The sequence below is a fragment of the Hyaena hyaena genome, unplaced genomic scaffold (assembly GCF_003009895.1).
Source record: "Hyaena hyaena isolate Hyena2069 unplaced genomic scaffold, ASM300989v1 scaffold_66, whole genome shotgun sequence".
NCBI classification, from domain to species: domain Eukaryota; kingdom Metazoa; phylum Chordata; class Mammalia; order Carnivora; family Hyaenidae; genus Hyaena; species Hyaena hyaena.
In genome coordinates this window covers 1,086-23,391 of record NW_024080696.1, presented here as the reverse complement: position 1 = coordinate 23,391, position 22,306 = coordinate 1,086, and positions in this window count along the sequence as shown.

Here is a 22,306-nt window from a genome sequence, read left to right as displayed (position 1 = left end):
CTGCCAGAATATACAGACTTTATGCTCCTAAATAAGTGATGATCAATCAAAATTATTCTTTTCTTAGTAGATGAAGCTACTTTTGTCACTTAAAGCCTTCAAACAGGCAGCCATGCACAGATTTCTCTCTCTAGTCATCTAAGATTGTTTTGTCTATAGTTCTTGAAACCCTGAACCAGTGCTTCATTTAAGTTTTTCCTTTTACCCTACAGGCACAGGGCAGCTGGACCCCGGACAGGTAAAGTTCTCACTGAAGTCAATTGGAGTTTGGACTGCCTGAGGGCTGCAGCATCGGGCCCTAAGTCATCTATTATAAATATTTTTGAGACTTCAGATTCATACACATTCAACTCCAACTGAAAAGGTAAAAAGGTACAGACTCTTACCAGTTATTTCATGCCTTGAAGGAAAACAACTCCACTTAAATGATACTCTTTCCTCACCTCAGATCCTCTTGGGGGTCATAATGGTCACCAAAGACCTCGTCCACAATCTGGAAAGAGCAGAGGGATTTCTCAGTAAAAAGAAATTAGGTTTCTACTTAGGAAGGCAGTCGTATAGCAAGCACATTCCTACTCTTTACCATTTATTACTCACCTTATAATAATATTTCAGGTACTGAATAGACATATTGTGAATTGGTGATTTCACTGGACATTTTATTGCTTGGAACTTTCCTCCCTCTTTTAAATTTCTTTTGAAGAGAGTTAATGCACAACTGATTCCTCAAACTAATTTCTCATTAAAGCTCTTGATATAGAGGAAATTCCTTGTGGTTTGGTCTAGTTTGCATTACAGTTTATACCACGGAACATCAGGAATAGTTTGGGGACAGAAGAAACAACTACATATTGGGGAACCTGGGTGGCTCGGTCAGTTAAGCATCTGACTCTTGATTTTGGTTCAGGTCACGATCTCATGGTTGGTGGGATCAAGCCTTGCATCCAGTCTGTGCAGACACTGTGAAACCTGCTTGGGATTCTCTCTCACCCCACCCTCTCCTCTCTCTCACCTCCCCCTCTCGTGCTTGCGAGCTCTGTCTCTGTTTCTGTCTCTCTCTTTCAAAATAAATAAATAAACTTCAGAGAAGAGAGAAACACCTACATATTCTAGAGATATGGCTCACTGTAACCCCTAAATAAATATGAATTATATGAGTTGTACATATTTGAATTCCGTTTAGTGGCAACTTTTATCTTAGGTAATTGAATTCCCTATACATTGTTTTTTATACTTCTATTGCTTCATACTTCTATTTCTTCATTATTATTGCTTTATTTATGTAATTCTGAATGACAAGAATATCACAGTGCCATGTTATTTAAATAAGTAATATGAAACTTGTCTTTTAGATCTCTGAAAATATTTTTACTCATCACAGAGAAAGACGTAATAGCCTGGCTTAGTACAGCAACAAAATTTCACTCTTTATCATTTATCACATATAAGAATATTTCTGGTAAGGAGTGTAATCGTGTAGGTGTATAGAAATAGATATTTGATACATAATATATACATATGTATGTGCACAATTTGAAGATATGTATCTATACAAAATATAATGTGTGTATATATGCAGCCTCCAAAATGTAAGATAGTAATTAAAAAATTTATATTGTATTATTATGGATGAAATATAATTAGATACAACAAAAAAAATGTTCTTGCTGTTAAAATTTTCTGCAACATAACTACATGGTCCTGTGAATGGCAAGAAACCAGAAATAATTCTGTTGCTACTTATAGTTAATGAGTCATGACAAATCTAAACAACCAAATCATTCAGTAGCATCAAATTTGACCATTCCAGGCTCTATCTACCCAAAGTCCAATTATTTGAACAATTAAGTAAAAATGTGGCCAAACTAAATGCCTTGTACTGTGTAAACAGACCATCAGAATGAATAATTACATTTTTTAATTGAAATGGTTTTTTTGTGGCAAATTGACACAATGTAGGCTGTCAAACATCTGATTATTTTCTCCACATGATTTTAAAGAACAAGTAAATATAAGTTAATTAAAATTATATTTAATAAGTGAGCTTTTAAGCTGAATTTCAGGAGTAAATTTGTTATATATATATGTATATATATATATATATACATACTGGATACCAGAGCTCACATGTATGTGTAGACACTCAGTGTAATTATGATAAACAATAGTTAATAAGCTTAGTTTATGCCAGCTACTATTCAAGCCTGTTAAATATCTTCACTAATTTAGTTTTCATAATAATGCTAAGAAATTCATTCCGTTATAACCTCCGTTTTACATATGAGAAAACGGAGGGAAAATAACACCGTTATTTCTGGAGGAGGCAAGATATAAACCGAGACTGTCTGACTCCAAAGCCCACGTTAACTAGCTACGCTGCAGCTGTTCCCATACAAGCAAGTGTACAAAAACCACCAGTGTATTTAATCAATATACCAAAAGAAGATAAAACTCAAATTTGTTGTTGTACCAAATTGATCAGTCAATTCAATGAGGATAGTCAATCTTGCAGTCGTGTTTACACACAGCCAAAAATCTATTCCTTTTAACTCAACAGAATGACTCATCTTTGACTTTTCTTTTGTGTTCACCCTATAAGACATTACAAAGAAAGTGGAAAATCCCAAATAGCTCGTTGTGGTATGAAGGGAAGCAAGAAAAGTCTATAGATTTTCCTAACTCCGTGGAACTCTTTCAAATCATATGGCTATAGCAGATATGATGAAACATAGCAATCAATCATTCTGACAACGTTACTTCACCTTTAACCATAAAGCCCACGAAGATTCCAAAAGACATCTCCATAGTACCAGTATTCAGCTCACACTTTCATTACGATACTATTAAGCTCTTTACAGCAAATATTAGTTGAGAGAAATCTCTGTGCTTCAGCTAAATCTCTTCATTCTGCCCTGGAATTGTCCCAGTAGTATGACTGGAGGAAAATTTGATAGCACACTGGAGGAAAAAAAAAAGCTTTTTTTTTTTTTTCCAAACCAAGGAGAGTCAGTTCACTATTATGGTAGATATAGATATATAGCACTAATTTCTTTTTTTTTCTACCCCTCATGGGAGAAAAACAAATATATTCTAAGTCTGTGGATAGCAGAAGGTCATCAATTTAAATCAACTTGACAGTTACATAAAATAATGATGTAAGACATCCGCATTCTTGTCTCCTAACGCTAAGCATTCCCAAGCTTTCATATATTTCCCTAAACAGGTTGAGGTCATCCCCACCAATAAATTTATACACACTTGAAAAATCAACAAAACATTTGATTAACTTTATATGATCATACTACAAGTTGGTGGAGTCAGTGCTAAAATGGTTGACTCCAGGGGCNCCCTGCGTCGGGCTCTGTGCTGACTGCCAGCTCAGAGCCTGGAGCCTGTTTCAGTCTGTGACTCCCTCTCTCTCTGACCCTCCCCTGCTCACGCTGTCTCTCTCTCTCTCCTAGAAATAAATAAAACATTAAAAAAAATAAAAATAAAAATAAAATGGTTGACTCCATATGGTGAATTAGTGTGTTAGTCCCAAAGCTTAAAAAAAATGAATAGAAATAAAGTCTGAGCTTACTCATAGAAGTGTTCCTATTTTTGTATGGAAGGAATCATGAAAAGACAGACTGAATAGTCCTCACTGCCGAACACAGCTATATAGAATATTTTATCAACTCAAGATCTATAGGCAGGCTCTTTGCTGCCTTAACTTGAGAACTGTGACTAGCCATACATTGATGAGCAGGGTCTGAGTGAAGAAGGCCAGGGTGACCTAGGAGAAGACGAAATTCCGGGGTTTAGGACAGTCTCTTTAACACTAAATAATCAGATCACTACAGCTTTGTGGTAGATCTTGAAATCTGGAATTCTGATACCTGCACCTTGGTTTTTCTTTCTCAAGATTGCTTTGGCTATTCAGGATCTTTTGTGGTTTCATACACATCAAATTTTAGTATGATATCTTTTAGTTTTATGAAAAATGCTTTTGGTATTTTGATAGGGATTGCATTAAATCTGTAGATTGCCAAGATATGGAAGCAACCTAAGTGTCCATTGATAGATGAACAGATAAAGAAAATGTCACACACACACACACACACACACACACACACTTGCATGTACAGGAATATTATTTGGCCATAAAAAAGGTGAGATTGTGCCACTTGCAACAACATGGATAGACCTTAAGGATATTATGAGACGTTCAATAAGTCAGACTGAGAAAGAAATACTGTAGGATTCCATTCATAAGTGGAATCTTTTTTAAAAAAGATCAGATTAATAAACCACAAAAAGCAGAATCACACCTCTAAGTATAGAGAACTAATGGTTGCCAGAAGGGAGGGAGATGGCCGTGGGGCCAAATAGGTGAAGGAGATGGGAGATAGAAGCTTCCAGTTATGGAATGAATAATTCATGGGAATAAAAGCACAGCATAAGGAATAGTTAATGATATTATATTAGCACTGGATGGGGACAGATGGTAGGTACACTTGTGAATATAGCATAATGTAGAAGCTTGTTGAATCACTATGTTGTACACCTGAAACTAATGGAACATTGTGTGTCACTATATCAAACTTATAAATCAGAGGGGGTAAGTCAACAATTCATGGAAATCATGAAATGTATTCTAGTTTTGGTTATGGTAAAAGAGAAATCAAGATAATGTGGTAGGCCTAAAATAATAGACTCTTGAGCTAGTTAACTGAAAATTGGGCTGTATTTTTCTTATTTAAATATGAGAGGGTTAATATTTGCAAGATTGTGATGCAGGTTAAATGAGAACCTTAGTGTATGCCATGGAATATGTTTGACATAGTGAAAACTTAATAAATAGTAATTTTTCATACAGCTTCTAATAGTGATAAATACAAGAGATGACTTGCAAATTAAGAGATACTATGGTATTGTTTTAGATGAGGAAAATTGCCTGTTTCAGGTAAACATATATATATCCATATCCATGGCTGACAAAGAGGTTGTTTTTCTTAGCTAATAATTTATTAATTCATTAATTTATCAAATATAAATTTCTTCAGGCTCTATGTGAATACTGCAGATATGTTAGTAAATTGGACAAACATCTGGATTTACAGTACAGTAGAAATAGTTATAATATAGCTTTAAAGACCTGAGATAAAATAAATATACGAGCACAAATGAGGGAAAGGTCACCTGCCTTCAGCAGGACCAAACTGGAAGTATAGTCACATATCCAAAGTCACCGCAGCTTTTGACTCCGAATATATTAGTCTACTTTTTAAAAATGTTCATTCATTTTGAGAGAGAGACAGACCATAAATGGGGGAGGGGCGGAGAGAAAGAGGGAGACACAGAATCGCAAGTAGGATCCAGTCTCTGAACTGTCAGCAGGGAGCCCAGTGTGAGTCTCGAACACCTAAGCTGTGAGATCATGACCTGAGCTGAAGTCAGATGTCCAACTGACTGAGGCACCCAGGCGGCCCTAGATTTTTTTTGACAGAAGATCACACACTAGTCTCCATATGTTTTTTCCATTATCCTCCCCTAAAGAACATTTGAAAATTTTAAAGTAGCCAAAATAAGTCAGATAACTCTCCTCTTATCCTCACACCGATGTCTAAGTTGCTAATATCTAATCCACTCCTCCACACACATTGAACTTGTGATTTTCACCAAGATAAGAGAGTGATTTGACCAAGGTCTAACAGTGTTGGTTTGCAAGCAACTCCGGAGTTTCCCAGGTGTAATCTGAAACTGGCCCCAGTACTCAGAGAGCAGGGAGAAAATGAAGAAAGAGATAGGACACTCTAGGTTGGTAGGTGGCCATTTTAATAAGCAAGGGAACTTATATATGAGGCTTGTCTCTAGGAGCAGCAAGAGAAGTAGATCCCTACACCCTCCTCGCAAACTTCAGTTTATATAGAGGCTTTCACCGGCTTCCAGCATGTATATCCTGCAGATGTTCTCAATTCCACATCATTATCTCAAGGCTGTGTCCTTGGGGCAGCACCTGGGAGCAGGAAAGACAAGTGGAACCCACACTCCAAGGACAGGTTGGGAGTAAGGATCCTCTGAGTGCCCGGGCCCAGCTCACAAGTCAACTAGTGGTCATCTTTTTGATGACCTTCTCCAACACACAGTTAAAAATGACAGAACTTGAAGTGGAAACCAGTGCCTTTTATATACCACCATACTGTATATGCCTCATTGAGTCAAAAACTACCCAGGAATCCTAGTATTTTACTTTATGACTTTTCCTCCATGTTTCCAAATTTTATTATACTTCTCAGATTTGCATAGTTTTTCTTATGGATCCATTTTATGCTCATTTTATTTTTTTACTTTGTTCTTCTCTGTGTCCTTACCACACTTGTCCACCATTTACACAGGATCAAAAATACAAATTACTGTAGTTAGAAGAAAGGTAAGCCATATTTTTATGCATATCTATACAACATATACAAAACAGATCAAGTGAACAGGTGTGTGGGTGTTATCATCAGAGATGAAATGATCTCCAGATGCAAAGAGAATTAAGATGGAGTAATGACCTTCTGCTACCTTCTACACATTAACTAGAAAGGATCTTCTAATACCTTACTTGATCAGAATGCTACCGTGAAAAAGTGTAAAATACAGCCCCTGGGTACCATAATTATAATTTCATACCTCATCATTTCTCATCTTGATATCAAAGTAACCAATTACTTAGTATTGTTCTCACTCTACCTAACTCAGCCCACCACCTTTTGGCCAAAAGTTTGTTTCTAGAAGGCAAAAGTGATGATGCCACTCTTGTGTTTGGCAACCTCTGATGGTTTCCTCCTTGCTGAGAGGATAAAACCCATAGACAGCCTTTCCCAAGGTGAGCCAGAGAACGTTCTCCATCCTTTCCTTTCTCCACTGGTTCCCATAAGTAGCCCTGTTAATTAACCACTCAGATTTTCCCGACATCCCCCAGACAATGCATTTCTGTGAGAACTTGGTGTTCTTTTCAATCTTGATATATTTTGCTTCAACAAAATCATCCTCAACTTGTAAAAAAAATATTTTTTAAGTTGTTTAAATTCAGATTCACTGTGAAACTATCCTTGATCTTCTTAGTTGTAGCCAACTGCCTCACCACAACTGTTCGGATTTCTGTTATAACCCTGACCGAGTCTAATCCAGTAGTTTCAAACTTTACCTTGCTCAGAATCCCCTGAAAGCCTTGTTAATACAGCCTGCTGGGGCTTGGGATCCTCTCTTGCTCTCTGCACCTTCACCCTCTTATGTTCTCTCTCTCTCTCTCAAAATAAACAAATAAACATTTAAGAAAAAAAATACAGCATGCTAGGTCCCACCTGAGTTGCTAACTCAGTAGCTCCGTGGTGGTGCCAGATAATTAGCATTTTTAATAAGGTTTCAGGTGATACTTCCACTGTTGGTCTGCTGGTTGGGGACCAGATTTGAAAAAAAAAAAAAAAATACTGGTCTAATGAGTTTTGGAGACTATTTCAACAGCTCAAGTAACTAATATCTGCCTCCTAATGGAATAATTTTTTATATAATTGAAGAAAGGTTACAATGATTTCCATCCAAACAATTTAACTTACTTTTACAAAAATGTAACTAAAAACAATTAACTGAGTTGAAGAGTTGAGGATGTGCATAAGGGCACATTCAAGGGGGAGTAACAAACCAAAGGCAGTTTCACATTTCTGCCGCTACACCCCAGAAAGATCTCCCAACAGTTAATCCTCAAAGTCTGTAACAATAGAAAAACATACAATTTCAAAAGGAAATTTTTACAAACTAATGTTTCTTTTCAGTAATTAAGCTGCTTCCCTTTGCCAAAAACCAAGGTTATTTTACAAATTGTTTCGTCATTATGACTGTGTAAGACCTTACATGTAGGTTTTGGGACCATTATATTGGTTGTCAAGAATATAAATGCGTTTCAGATAAAGCCAATCTATGGGTAGATTTCAGGGTCTGTTGCATTTCAGTTGCCTAGTGTGATTCTTTGAAAACCTCAGCTTATTAGGAAAGAATGGCCCTTGCCATATGTGCAGCATTAAGAACATCTGGAAACACCATCAAAGCAAGAAATTTTTTACTTTCCACTGGCATGAAGAAGCCATTGGAAATTTCACAGATGTTTGAATCTCAGGATCCCTGGATAGTAGGAAATTGAACCAGACTGCTGGCATTGACCAAGTGATTTCTCCTAGGAAATGCACTGCTACTCCATGGAGAAAAATGAGAAGCTGTTCCTAATGGGAATAAGTTTCTTCCTAAATAAAGTTATGAGTGAATAATCTAATTTGTCTTTGAATTTCATTGTAATGTATATGAGGCTAAGCTTATTAATGCACCCACAGTGGTTACAATTAGAATCACATAAACCATGGAATATTAGCAAAACTCATGCATTTCTTATATTTAATGCAATATGGCATTTAGCTTCATGATGGGGGGGGCATTTCTTTATTCTCTGGAGAGCCTATCTCCAATTTGTCATTCTATCAAAATCAAAATTACTCTCTATCCATCCTAAATTTAGTAAAGCCATTTTGAACTTAATTAATTACAGGCTCACATCTAATTTTTGAGGATTTGTTTTTATAGTCTAAACCCCCAACGAAGATGCATCATATTAGAACTATTTGGGCATTTTCCCCTATTTTTATTTTGTTCAAATGACTAGGCAATCATTTCTGACGTCACTGATAAGTCCTCAGCTCTATCTGGAGAAGTGGGGAATGGAGAGAAAATGGGATTGGCTGTTTCCTTTTAAAAATAGTTCTGGTGTGCATGAGTGGCTCAGCTGGTTAAGCATCTGAATTCGGCTCAGGTCATGATCTCCCAGTTTGTGGGTTAGAGCCCTGCATCAGGCTCTGTGCTGATGGCTCAGAGCCTGGATCCTGCTTCAGATTCTGTGTCTCCCCCTCTCTCTCCTCCTCCCATGCTCATGCCCTGTGTCTCTCTGTGTCTCAATAATAAATAAACATTAAAAATATTTTTAAATAAAGTAAAATAAAAATAGTTCCTCAGGTGATTTGTTAGTATCATTTAATTAGAATCACCTGCTACAAAGCCTCAGTACTCAAAGCGAGGTCAATAGACCAGCAGTATAAGCATCACCTGGAAACATGTTACAATGCAGGTTCTCAGGCCCTGAAGCAGAATCAGCATTTTGTGGAGAAACTTACATGACTTGTTTTCACATTAAAGTGCTACTGTAAAATATATATATTCACATTATAATGTGAAGCAAATTGTTTCTCATTTTGTTTTGGCCACAGAAAGCTAAACCGTGCATTTAAATACAAATGAGGGAAATATCCATTAGGATAATAAAGGTCATAATTACCATCGCACAGAAATCCACTCTTCTAAATTTGGAGAGCATAATCTTAGTGGGGCTACATATTTACTGCACTCTACAACTCAAATAAATGCAACTCCTTTGTCTATTTCTGATCTACTTTATAGCACATCTACCATCTGCCATGTTGAGGGAAGAAAAAAATTAACTAAATGTCCAATATGAGTTGGAGCAATTTTTAGTAAGTCTCTTAAAGGATTAAAAAAATTTCCCTTGGCTAAAAATGCTCAGCCCTTTCGAGATCTTGTCCCTTCCTCATACTACTCCCCTTAGGATACTACCATCCTTATTATGCTCCCTTGTGGATATTGGGACGTGGTCGGGTCTTGATTGCATTCATCTGCTTCCACAAGTCTTATGTTCTAGAGCTACTTGCCCAGCTGGCTCTGATGGTCTAAATTAAAAGGTAAGTGCAACTCAATTTCTTCTCAATTTTTTTCCAAGTCCAATAGCCTTCTTAGTAGCCTCAGATTCACCTCAGCTCTCTCTACAGTTTCTTAAATATTCTAAGAATAATCCGTGGAGAGATTGTTTTATGGTAGAGTTTAATCAAGCAAGAACTCTCAATAATATCATGCCTTGAAAAAATAGGAAGCTATCAAATTCATTTTATGATTCTAGCAAAACCCTGATATTAAAGTTTGACATTTATAGCTTAAAAATACAGTCTCACTACTGAGTTTTTATTTTTAATTTTCATGTAAAATATTAGTAAAGAAAGTTAAATATATTGTAAGTATTACCCACCATGACTGAGTAGGATGTATCCCAAGGAGGGAAAAATGATTAATAGTATCAAAACTACTTATTTATATAAGTAGCCAATTCTCAAACAAATTATCTAATTAAAACTGGGCAAGGATTTGAATAGATGTATCTTCAAAGATATAAGCATATGAAAGATGTTTAGCATCATTAGCCATCAGGGAAATATAAATCAAACCACAAAGCAATAGCACTTCACATCTACTAATACAGTCATAATTATATAGTCAGATAATAATATTGGCCAGTATATGAAGAAATAAGTAATCGTACACTTTTGGTGGGAATATAAAATTGTGCAACCACTTTGGAAAATAATCTGACAATTCCTTAAAAGATTAAACATAGTTACTTTAAATTTTTTTTTTTAATGTTTGATTTATTTCTGAGAGAGAGAGAGAGAGGCAGCATGAGCCGGAGAGGGTCAGAGAGAGAGGGAGATACAGAATCCGAAGCAGGCTTGAGGGTCTGAGCTAGCTGTCAGTACAGAGCCCAACGTGGGGCTCGAAACCACAAACTATGAGATCATGACCTGAGCAGAAGTCAGACATTCACCGACTGAGCCAACCAGGTGCCCCCATAGTTACTTTATAACACACTAATTTGACTCCTAGAGTTTCAGTCGAGAGAAATAGAAATGTGCCCATACAAAACATGTGCATGAATGGTCATAGTAGAATTGTTCATACTAGCCAAAAAGTAGAAGCAACTGAAATGACCAACAAATGACGCATGGATGAATACAATTGTATATCTATAAGATGGAAAAGTATTCAGTAACAAAAATGAATGCAGCATGATACCTAATATGGATAAACCTTAAAAACATGCTATACTAAGAAAGCCAGTCACAAAATACCACATATTGTATGATTTCATTTATATTAAATGCCCAGAATAGGCTATCTATAGAGAAAATAGATTAGTGTTGACCTAGAACTGGCATGCATAAGGGGAGGGGAAATCGATGGGGCATGACTGTTAAGGGGTATGGGTTTGTTTCTGTTTTTTGAGGTAATAAAACTTATAAAATGAATTGTGGTGATGGTTACACAACTCTATAACTATAGTAAAACCCATCAGGTTTTACAATTTTAATAGATGAATTATATGACATGTGAATTATACCTCAATAAACTGTTTTGAAAGAAAAGAAACCAGTAGTGATGTCACCAAGATGGCAGAATATCACATTCCCAACTTCAGAGCCCCCTCACAAGAAGACTAGCAACTATCCATAGGCAAGATGTTATTGTGAAAATCTCAGAAGCTGAGGGTGAGACTGAAGCCCTCCAATCCCACCACTACCACAAAGACCAAGAAGGACCACATTAGAAGAATAAGAGGAACAGTTTCACTTTGACTGCATGGCTCCATTCTGAGGCCAGTACAGAACCACACCAAAGGGGACCCTCCAGGACTACAGTTTCCAGAGCCCCAGGTAGATATCCAGCTTCCCCAGCATTGAAGGACACCTTCCAGGAGGCCCACTTGGGTCTTGCCTCACAGGAATCACGGGAGGAATCTAAGGGCCAGACTGGGTATCAGTGAGTGAGCCAGCATTTAGACCTTGGCACACTGTATTCTTGCAGGCAGCAGTTTCAAAGAAGGGGTCACGGTCAGCACAACTGTCCATTAACAGAGGTAGGATGGTAGCCCCAACCGTCCAGGGGCTTAGTCAGCAGTTCTACCTGATTTGGGTTTCCAGCCAAACAGCCTTGCAGGACTTGGGGCTCATTTTATAGCCCTCCCCAGGCAGGAAAGAAAGTTTTCAGTGTGGCCCAGTTGCTGAGAATAGCCACCAGTTCCGCCTCCTCCCCCCCGCCCCCCCCCCCACCGAGAGCCTGCCTGAGACCATCTGTAGCCACAGAGCACATCCCATGTCCACCCGCAGAAACAAGACGGTGGTTCTATTTTTAAGTTTTTAATTGTTTTCCATAGTGACTGTAACAGTTTTCATTCTCATGAATCATGTACTAGGCTTTCCTTTTTTCTACATCCGTGACATTTATCTCTAATCTTTTTGATGATAGGCATCCTAACGTGTGAAGTGACACCTCATTTTGGTTTAGAATTGCATTTCCTTGATGATAAGGGATGTTGAACATTGTTTATCTATTGGCCATTTGAATATCATCTTCAGAAAAAAATGTTTACTCAGGCCCTTTTCTCATTTTTCTTAATGTTTATTATTTATTCTTGAGAAAAAGCAGGGGAGGAGCAGAGAGAGAGAGAGAGAGAGAGAGAGAGAATCCTAAGCAGGCTCTGCACCCAAGTGGGGCCCGAACACACAAACTGTGAGATCATAACCTGAGCTAAAGTCAAGAGTCAGACACTTAACCAACTGAGCCACACAGGCTTCCCCCTTTTCTCACTTTTCCCATTTTTAATTGAGATATTTGTGTGTGGTTGTGTGTGTGTGTGCGTGTGTGTGTTTTCTATTCCATTATATTAGGTCTTTTAAATATATTTTAGGTTTTAATTCCTTATCAAATATGTGCTTTGTAAATATTTTCTCCCACTTCATAGGTTACTCTTTCATTTTTTATGGTTTCTTTTGCTTGTAGCAGTTTTCCAGTTTGATGTAATTCCACTAGTTTATTTTTGCTTTTGTTGCCTTTGCTTTTGGTAATCAAACTACAAAAAAAAAAATCTTTCCTGAGGCCAATGTCAAGAAACTTTCTTGTGGTCTTAGTTCTTACATTCAAGTCTTTGACCTATTTTGAGTTGATTTATAAAAAATGAATTGATTTTTTACTTTAATTCTTTCCTTGTCTCTTTTCCTATACCTTATTCTTTTATAGAGGGAATAGAATATTGAATTCAAAACTCTATAATGATAATATAAGAAAAGTTAATTATAGACTCACCAGTATAGAAGCAAAACCCTGAATAAAATAATGGCTGATAAATCCAATATGTAATTAAGAAGTGTGCATCATATTAGATTTGGTTTATTGTCAGAATAAAAGGATGATCCCACTTTAATGCACTTAAAGAGGAAAATAATATGATTTTGACTACTGATACAGGTGATCCTTTAAGCACATTTATTTATGTGCATATTTAATATACAATAAAAGTTTTATTAATTTATGCAAGAAGCACTTAGGAAATATAATAGAAGGCAAGTTTCTGAGTTTGATAAAATCTATGCACCAAAACCTACAGAAAACATTGTATAGGTAAATATTAGATATACTCTTTTTATAAATGGGAAAAAATATAACAATGCCCGAAGCTTACCAGAATTTACATAATATCAGACAGGCTGGCTAACACTATAAGAAAAGGGAAAGAAATAATAGGCACAAACACAATATTTAGTAGGGAATAAGTAAACTCATTTTTTGCCGCTGATATAATTTCCTAGATAAAAACAACGAAGTTAACAAATTATTTAATCAAATAGGAGTTCAATAATTTTACTGATACATGATAAGTTGATAGGAATTAATAGTATTTGCTTATATCAGCAATAGCTCACTAGAAATCATAGTAAAATACAGAATAATCAACAGATATTCTATGATATTTTGGTATTTTGAAAAAATTAATAAACTTTCTTTAAAATTTATATGGAAAAATATCTATAAGTAGCTTTCAATCTTGAGAATAAGATATTTCATCTTCTCCCCAGCAGATATTACAAACTCATTATTATAATTAATGAATAGCTCAAAACAGACTCATGAATATGAAATAACTTAATATTATGATAAAGCTTGCTCCAGAGATCATTTGGGAAAAGAAATATTTCTTAGTATATGGTGTTTGAAAACACCACTCACTTTAGGGAAAACATAAACATGAATTCCTACTAATAGCTGTTGGGAAAGACTTCAAGGGCATTAAAAGACCCAAATTCTAAAGGCAAAGTTTGGAGAGAAAAATATAAAAGGAAAAGAATTTCTCAAATAAAACTTTAACATTACAGACCATAAGGTAAAAATGCCAGTGGTTTGTAAGTTCTTGCCAATCCACTCTTGCCAGAGGATTGTGAGTGACTTAACAAATGTCGTCTTTGGGCCGGGTCCCGTGAGCCGTGAATTGACTTCTCCATATTCTCTTCCTCTGTTCTATCAGCAGCAATCCTCTTAAATCTTCCTTAAGTAAAAAGGGGGGCGCATGGGGGGCTCAGTTGGTTTAGCATTAGACTTTGGCTCAGGTCACAATCTCATAGTTTGTGAGTTCAAGCCCCACATGGAGGTGCCAGCACTGGAGTCTGCTTCAGATCATCTGTTCTCTCTCTCTCTGCCCCTCCTCACCCCACCCTCAAAAATAAATAAACATTAAAAAAAAAAAATCTCTGAAGAGAATGGCACAGAAACAAAGTGGAAGAAACCCAGATCCCTAAATAGATATTTAAAGACCTAGAATTCAGATCTAGAACAACCACCTGGACAGCAATATGAGGGAGAAAAATCAACCTCTACTGGTTTGAGGTATCTAGTTTTGGTTGTTGTTGCTATTGCTTTATAGAAATTTAGCTTAATCTTGGGGCACCTGGGTTGCTCAGTCAGTTGAGTGTCTGACCTCGGCATAGGTAATGATCTCACAGTTCATGGGTTCGAGCCCCACAACAGGCTCTGTGCTGACAGATCAGAGACTGGACCCTGCTTCAGATTCTGTGTTTTCTTCTCTTTCTGTCTGTCCCCTACTTGCACTCTGTCTCTCTCAAAAATAAATAAAGCATTAAAAAAATTTAAAAACAAGAAATTTAGCCTAATCTCAATAACATATATTCAAACAAACATTTAATGCACAGACATAAACAACAGGAGATATAATAAGAGTGTTAAGATAGTTGCTGGCTGCTTTAGAAGAAGAAAAAAACAAGTGGTAACAAAAAGGAATCTATATGTTGCACACACACATTCTCAACAGTGAGCCGTTATTTGAACGGATGAGGATTATGTGCTATACACATGTATTCTAACTTAAACCTCTGAAACTAGGTTTAGAAAAGATGGAAGAGAAAAAGGAAAGAAAGTGGTAACAATTATAAATGACAATTTTTTTCTCAAGAAAAATCCTTATACATTATTGTGTAACATTACAGTCAATAATAGATTGTCATTCACTTTTCCAAAGAGGACATCCAGATGGCCAACAGACACATGAAAAGATGTTCAAGGTCACTTATCATCAGGGAAAAACAAATCAAAACCACACTGAGATACCACCTCACATACTGGTCAAAGGGACTAAAATAAACAAATCAGGAAACTACAGATGCTGGCGAGGATGTGTAGAAATGCAACCCTCTTGCACAGTTGGTAGGAATGCAAACTGGTGAAGCAGCTCTGGCAAACAGTGTGGCGGTTCCTCAAAAAATTAAAAACAGAGCTACCCTAAGACCCAGCAATAATATTACTAGGAATTTACCCACGAGATACAGGAGTGCTGATGCATAGGGCACATGGACCCCAATGTTTATAGCAGTGCTTTCAACAATAGCCAAATTGTGGAAAGGGCATAAATGTCCATCAACTGTTGAATGGATAAAGAAGAGGTGACTTATATATTCAATGGAATACTACTTGGCCATGAAAAAGAATGAAATCATTCCATTTGCAGTAACATGGAAGGAACTGGAAGAGATTATGCTGAGTGAAATTAGTCAGATAAGGACAGATACATGTTTTCACTCATATGTTTTTCTTGAGAACCTGAACAGAAGACCATGGAGGAAGGGAAGGGTAAAAAAAAAAATAGTTACAAACAGGGGGTTAGAGGGAAACCACAAGAGACTCTTAAATACAGAGAAAAAAACTGAGGGTGGATGAGGGATGGAGGAGAGGGGAAAATGGGTGATGGGCACTGAGAAGGGCACTTGTTGGGATGAGCACTGGGTGTCATATGTAAGCCGACATTATATTCATAAAAAAGAAAAATAATAGATTGTCAATGTGCATAATACCAAAGATCAAACAAACAAACAAACCCCACAAAAATTCTCAGATGTGTTGAAAGGATAGAGAAGAGCTGGGTGCACTGCGTTAGTCAACTTGGCTTTAGCTGCAGATTCCCATGTGCTGCCCAAGTACCTAGTGCCTGAGCATCCTAACCCCACGGGCTGTATTCCATTGCACCCTACACTCTAAACTATCTATTTTTACACTCAACATAATCATAAAAGAAACTGTTTGGAGGCTACCTTTTCATCACTCTCTTTCTAACAACATCCTGATAATCACATTTTTAAGTTGGTGTTTTTTTAGGAACGTAATTATAGTTGAATTCCTTCCTTCCAGTGGTTGAGACTAGTTACTTGCTAAATATAAATCATGTTGATTAATGTGGATGAATACAGACCTAGATACTTAACATAACTTTTTATCAAAGCTGAAAAGTTGCTAAATGAAAATGTGTTTATCAGGGTTTTCCTGCCCTTTGATAGTGTATCTGACGCTTTGAATTCTAGATTGTCATTCTTCCATAAACCTCATTCATAATTCCATCTCAACAAATTCCAATATTGATTATTTTATGTGAAAGGAGACTTATGAAGTTAATCTGAATAGCAAATCTTTCCAGATTACAAATTCACCTCTTTCTTTCTTCCTTCCTTCTTTCCTTCCTTCCTTCCTTCCTTCCTTCCTTCCTTCCTTCCTTCCTTCCTTCCTTCCTCTCTGTTCCTTTCCTTCTTTCTTTCATTCTTTTCATTCTTTCTTTCTATCTTGCAGGACCCTAGGGGAGGAGCAGAGACAAAGGGAGAGAGAGAATCCCAAACAGGTTCCATGCTGTCAGGACAGAGCCCAACCTGGAGCTCAATCCCATGAAATGTGAATTCATGACCTGAGCCAATTTCAAGGGTCAAATGCTTAATAGTGATCCCAGTCTGCCCCAAATTCATCTTCTTTAAAAATTAATCATCCATACATATTTTAGCAACATTTTTAAAGTAGTGACCTGTCTTTTTAAAGTCTTTTGAAATGATTCAACATAACTTTCAGAGTAAGAAGTCTATTTTTGTATCCATATTTGATTGTTTTACATAATTAAATAATGTAATTATAATAAGAAGAACTGGAATAAACAGACTTATGTACAACTGAACTAGCACTTGTTAAGCGTAATCAAAGGTATAGCAAGCTCCTAAAAGAAACCAGTCATTTTTCATGAACATTAATTTGTCTTCGACACAAATGACTTACTGTAATTTTGTTTGTACTGAAAACAATTATACCAGTTTATTTTTAACAGTAATTATATAAGAGGAGAGAATGATAGAATATCAGTTAACATGACAAGTTGCTTCCTTAGAGATTTTTTTTTAAACTTTCACTGAGTCAATAATAATCATACAATTTACCTATAGTATTAATTTTTTTTAAATTTTTTCAATGGAAAAGATAATTATTTTTGGTAGCTAAAATTCATCATTAGCTTCAATCATAAGTCTGTTTCTTTGAAAAAGTGACAATTATATAATTATTACATTAATACATTTTAAATATTTGAAAGTCTATCTTAAATGAATGACTATTAATTATGGAATAGCCTGACTCACCACTGATGATTTAATACTTGGTGATTGTAATTATCAGAATTCAGAACATACTTTCTTCATTGGACCTAATGACTAAGATGTTAACTGGTTTCAAAAACTAAAGAATTGAGTGAATTTCAATTTTTTCTTTTATTTTTCTCCTTTTATTTAGCATCTGATTTATTCATATAAGATGGTAGTATGTATGAATGCATATACATGAATGAAATCATGTAATTTCCTTCCAGCCCATACTAAGAATCCCAACTCTAACCCTGTTTTCTTAAACCACATACTGAGAAGTGTTGTTAGATCTTGTACCTGTGTGTTCTCTTGTGACAAATGGTTTTATGGTCATTCCTACCCTCAGGGTATATGTTCTTATAAGAAATTTTTAGTCTCCCATTTTATGCCCAGAGGCATAATTAACTTTATAATTGAATACATTACATACAACGTCTAAATCATGTCTTTCAAGATTATAAATTCGAATTTTAACAGTATATTAAAAGCCTTATGTTACAAGAAAATAAATACCACATCTTTTAGAAAACTATATCAAAGCTTATGTTCAAGTAGGATGAGCTTTATATAAATAATGTTAAGCATTATTTGCTACGTAGCAGTAGCTTTTTCTCTCTTCTTATGTAGACTTCAGCCGAGAAATGAGCCTTTCTTATTTATTATCTTAGTTCCTAGCCCAATTTAATATTAATCACCAGCATGCATTATTTCCTAAATGTAGAATTTTTATAAAATACATTAATTTTAATTTTAGAAACTATCACTCATTTATTTACTGCTTACTTATTTATAATAGGGGTGTGGCAGGCAAGACAGTTTGCTATGGACTAACATTATTAAAGGATAAGGGAAGTCACTATTAAAACTTTATTAAGAAATCATTGAAATTTCTAAGTAGATACAACAAACATCATGGGAAAGGTAGGGAGAATGTTACTTGGGTAGGCTATGTGAGATTAGAGAGGAAGAAGTCTCCTTTATGTTACCATTAAAGATGAATTCTAGAGGGTCACCTGGCTGGCTCAGCTGGTTAGGTGTCCCACTCTTGGTTTTAGCTCAGGTCATGATCTCATGGTTGTGAGATGGAGCCCCACATCAGGCTCCACACTGAGCATAGAGCCTGCTTTGGATTCTCTCTCTCCCTCTTTCTCTCTGCCCCTCCCCTGCTTATGCTCTCTCTCAAAATAAATAACTGCCTTTGAAAGAAAATACTTTAAAAAGATAAAGATGAATTCTGACATAGAATCAAAGTGACCTCTCTGAATTTGCTTGTGTTCAAATTTTGTCAAGTATAGAGTTACAGTCTACTTATTTGTATATGACATGTAATACTAAACTCGATTACCATACACTATATTAACATGTCAACTAAATGTGACAAATCCTCTGTTAGGAGATTGGTAGTCAATTTACATCCATAGATATAGTGAATGATAGGTCACACATACCTCAATTAACCAATAATATTTCTATAAGTAAATTACATTACAAACTTTCAAGAGCTTTCTCTATAACAGACACTGTGCTGAGCACTTAATATTAATAGTACTTAATAGTATTAATATTGATATTAGCGATAAGAAAAGGATAAGAACATGTTGATAAATATATGATTATTAAATTAGATTACTTGTGTAACCTTTTATATCATCAGTCAATTTGCTAGCCAACTGAAAGTTAAAAAATAAACCTTAGGTAAACAAAATTCAAAGATAATCTCACAATTAATTTATGTTATGGTTCATTTATATCCCTTTAAAACTTTTTCCAGTTAATAAAAAATAGCATTTTATTGATATCTTTTTATAATCTTTGCCCTTTATTTTATAGACTTGGAGTCAGAAAACTTTTGTTTCAGTTTTGATGTTAGCCCTTCGCAGTTGGAAGACTTGGGCTTGTATCTTAAGTGTACTCAGTTTCTTAACCTACAAAATATGGTTAATGATATCTGTCTACCTACTTCACAGAACTGTCATGAGTACTAAATGTAGCAAGAAAAAGAAACCCATTTCTGGAGTTATAAAATGTTATACAAATGTAATTTATGTTATCAATCAAGTGGGGATATATGAAATATTATGTGATAGAAGATGAAAAGGCTAGATCCAAATATTCTGGGAATAATTAGTGACTGGATATCTAAAAACTATCTGCAACCTTCATTGTAAATTAAATTACTAAAAGTAGAATCCTAATTTTTAGATTTTAGAAAATAGGCTCTCATTTTACACCAGAGTAAATTTAATTATTAAATTAATAGAACTTCTGCTCTCCTCCTAGACTCCCATTATGCTGGCTCATGAAGATATATATTCAGTCTTCCAACACATCCTTAGTTTGTATCTATAATACGCTTTGCCTGCATAAGACTTTTAAGGTGTTGGAATAGAGGAACTGTTAAACACACAAAGCAGTGTTTTGCCATTTTAGTTAATTCTCCAAAATAATGATTGAAATGATAATCAATCATTATGTTATTGTTTTGTCGCAACAAATAGAAAAGTTTCACATTTAAAAAAAATACTGGCTTTTATTTTAGGAAGAAAACTCTTATTACATACTTATCACTGTCATCTCCCTATTGAGCTCCCATTAATATTAAAGGAGTTCAATTCAATACATTAACATCTCAGTGAGGATCTGTCTCATTATAATTATCACTGACCTTGTCAATTTAAATTTTAGCTTGGGTCAAAATTAAATCTAAGCTATTAAGAACAAAGTAAAAGCAAAGTGAAAGGTAGAATGTTCCTAACTGGGAGCCAGATGAATTAATACACTAAGTCCAGAACTTGACTGTAAACATTAACTATATTTGTGTATGGATACCCATATACATGCGCTTATAATGTTGGAATGTATGCCACTTTCGATAATCTTATATTTAAATTGCTCTCAATCCTATATATCTTAATACCTGCAGAGTTTTTAAAAATTAAAGATATAAAGGAAATTCTTAGAGCTAGAATTCAAACGAGATTCAGTGAGTATGAATGAAACCCATGCTAATTTGTTTTTGTTTTTTTTTGAAAGGTGTCACAGATCATTCTGGCACAGCCCCCAGGGTTGAGAACCTGGGTTGTATGTCACAGACTACTTAAGTGCATCTACTTTAATATATGAATTAGAACCCTAAATCCAGTTGCAGCTCAGATAAGCCTCTCTAATTGCACTCAGAATTGTCATTTTGGCAAGTCTTTGGGGACACATTTTCCATCAGCACACAAATCTTGCATTGACCTCAATGACATTTAATAAAGCTACAATTTTCCACCCATGCTCCTAGACCAGATAAATAAATAACTTCTCACAGGAAAGCTGCTGTAAAGCCATTATTGAGATAGACAATTTAACTCAATTCCAAGTTTTAGAAACAAGTAGAGTTCAGTAATAAATATTTTTCTCCATTTCTCCTACATGATAGATGTTTACTGATTTCATTTTTATACCTATGTGTAATTATTTGTTTCGGCTTTAGGGAACTTTAGGAGGGAGTGAAAAGATGTTAAAAGGGGCAGCAGGGAAGAATAAAAGTGGGGTAATGGAGGAAGGAAGGAGAGAGGGAGGAAGGAGAACAGAGAGGAGCAGCTTGGTCTAATGTATTGCTCTTTGTTGATTTCTTTTATTGTTTTCAATCTGAATGTTGTCAAGAACTCCATTATGAGACAGATAAAAAGGAGCTGCTTCTGTTGAAGTGTGAATAGTGAAGGTTGGAGGGGTGGGGGCTGGAGTGTTCTGGGATTGGGTTCAGGGAACTACCAAGAAGTCTCCGGTCCACACTGGAGACTCTAGGGACTATAGAAAATAACTGGAAAAAAGATCATGTCTTCAGAATGAAGGGATCTGTTCTAAAATCCTGGCTTCTCTATTTAATAATTATATAACTTAGGTCAGTTTTCTTAAAAATTGCCTTGACTCAGTTCCTTTTTCTGTTTTTTATTTTTTGTTTTAATAAAAGTGTCATTTTAGAGAAACAATGAAATCTGGCCATGTGTAGCAACCTGGATGGACCTTGAGGGTGTTATGCTGAGCGAAATAAGTCAGGCAGAGAAGGACAAATATCATATGTTTGCACGTATAGGAGGATTAGGAGGAACTTGACGGAGGAACAAGGGGGAGAAGAAGGGGGGAAATGGTGGGGGAAAGGGAGAGAGTCAAACCATGAGAGACTCTTGAATGCTGACAAAAACTGAGGACTGATGGATGTGGGGGGGAGGGGGGTGGGCATGGAGGAGGGCACTTTGGGGATGAGCACTGAGTGTTATGTGGAAACTAATTTGACAATAAACTATTTGTAAAAAAAAAAAGTGTCATTTTAAAACCCACTTTTAGTATTTTTTATAAATGTAGTATATACAAAGTTCTTAGCAAATGATAGATTTTAATAAATAGTAGCTATTATTGTCACTTAAAAGACATATACTACATATTTTTTAATACACGTCTTCTATGAATAAATAGTCTTAGCTATAATTGTTTGAGTATTGTCATTAGTTTTGTCCAAACATTATTTTTGAACTTCCTTGTTCTCAGAAATATGTGTGTGGGGAAGTAATTTTATAATGACACTTCAAAAGTATAGAGTTGCTCTTCCTCAGCCAGAAATCTCACCTGTCTGAAAGAGTTGATTCATTTCCCGAAAGTTCTATATACGTAAGCTTTTA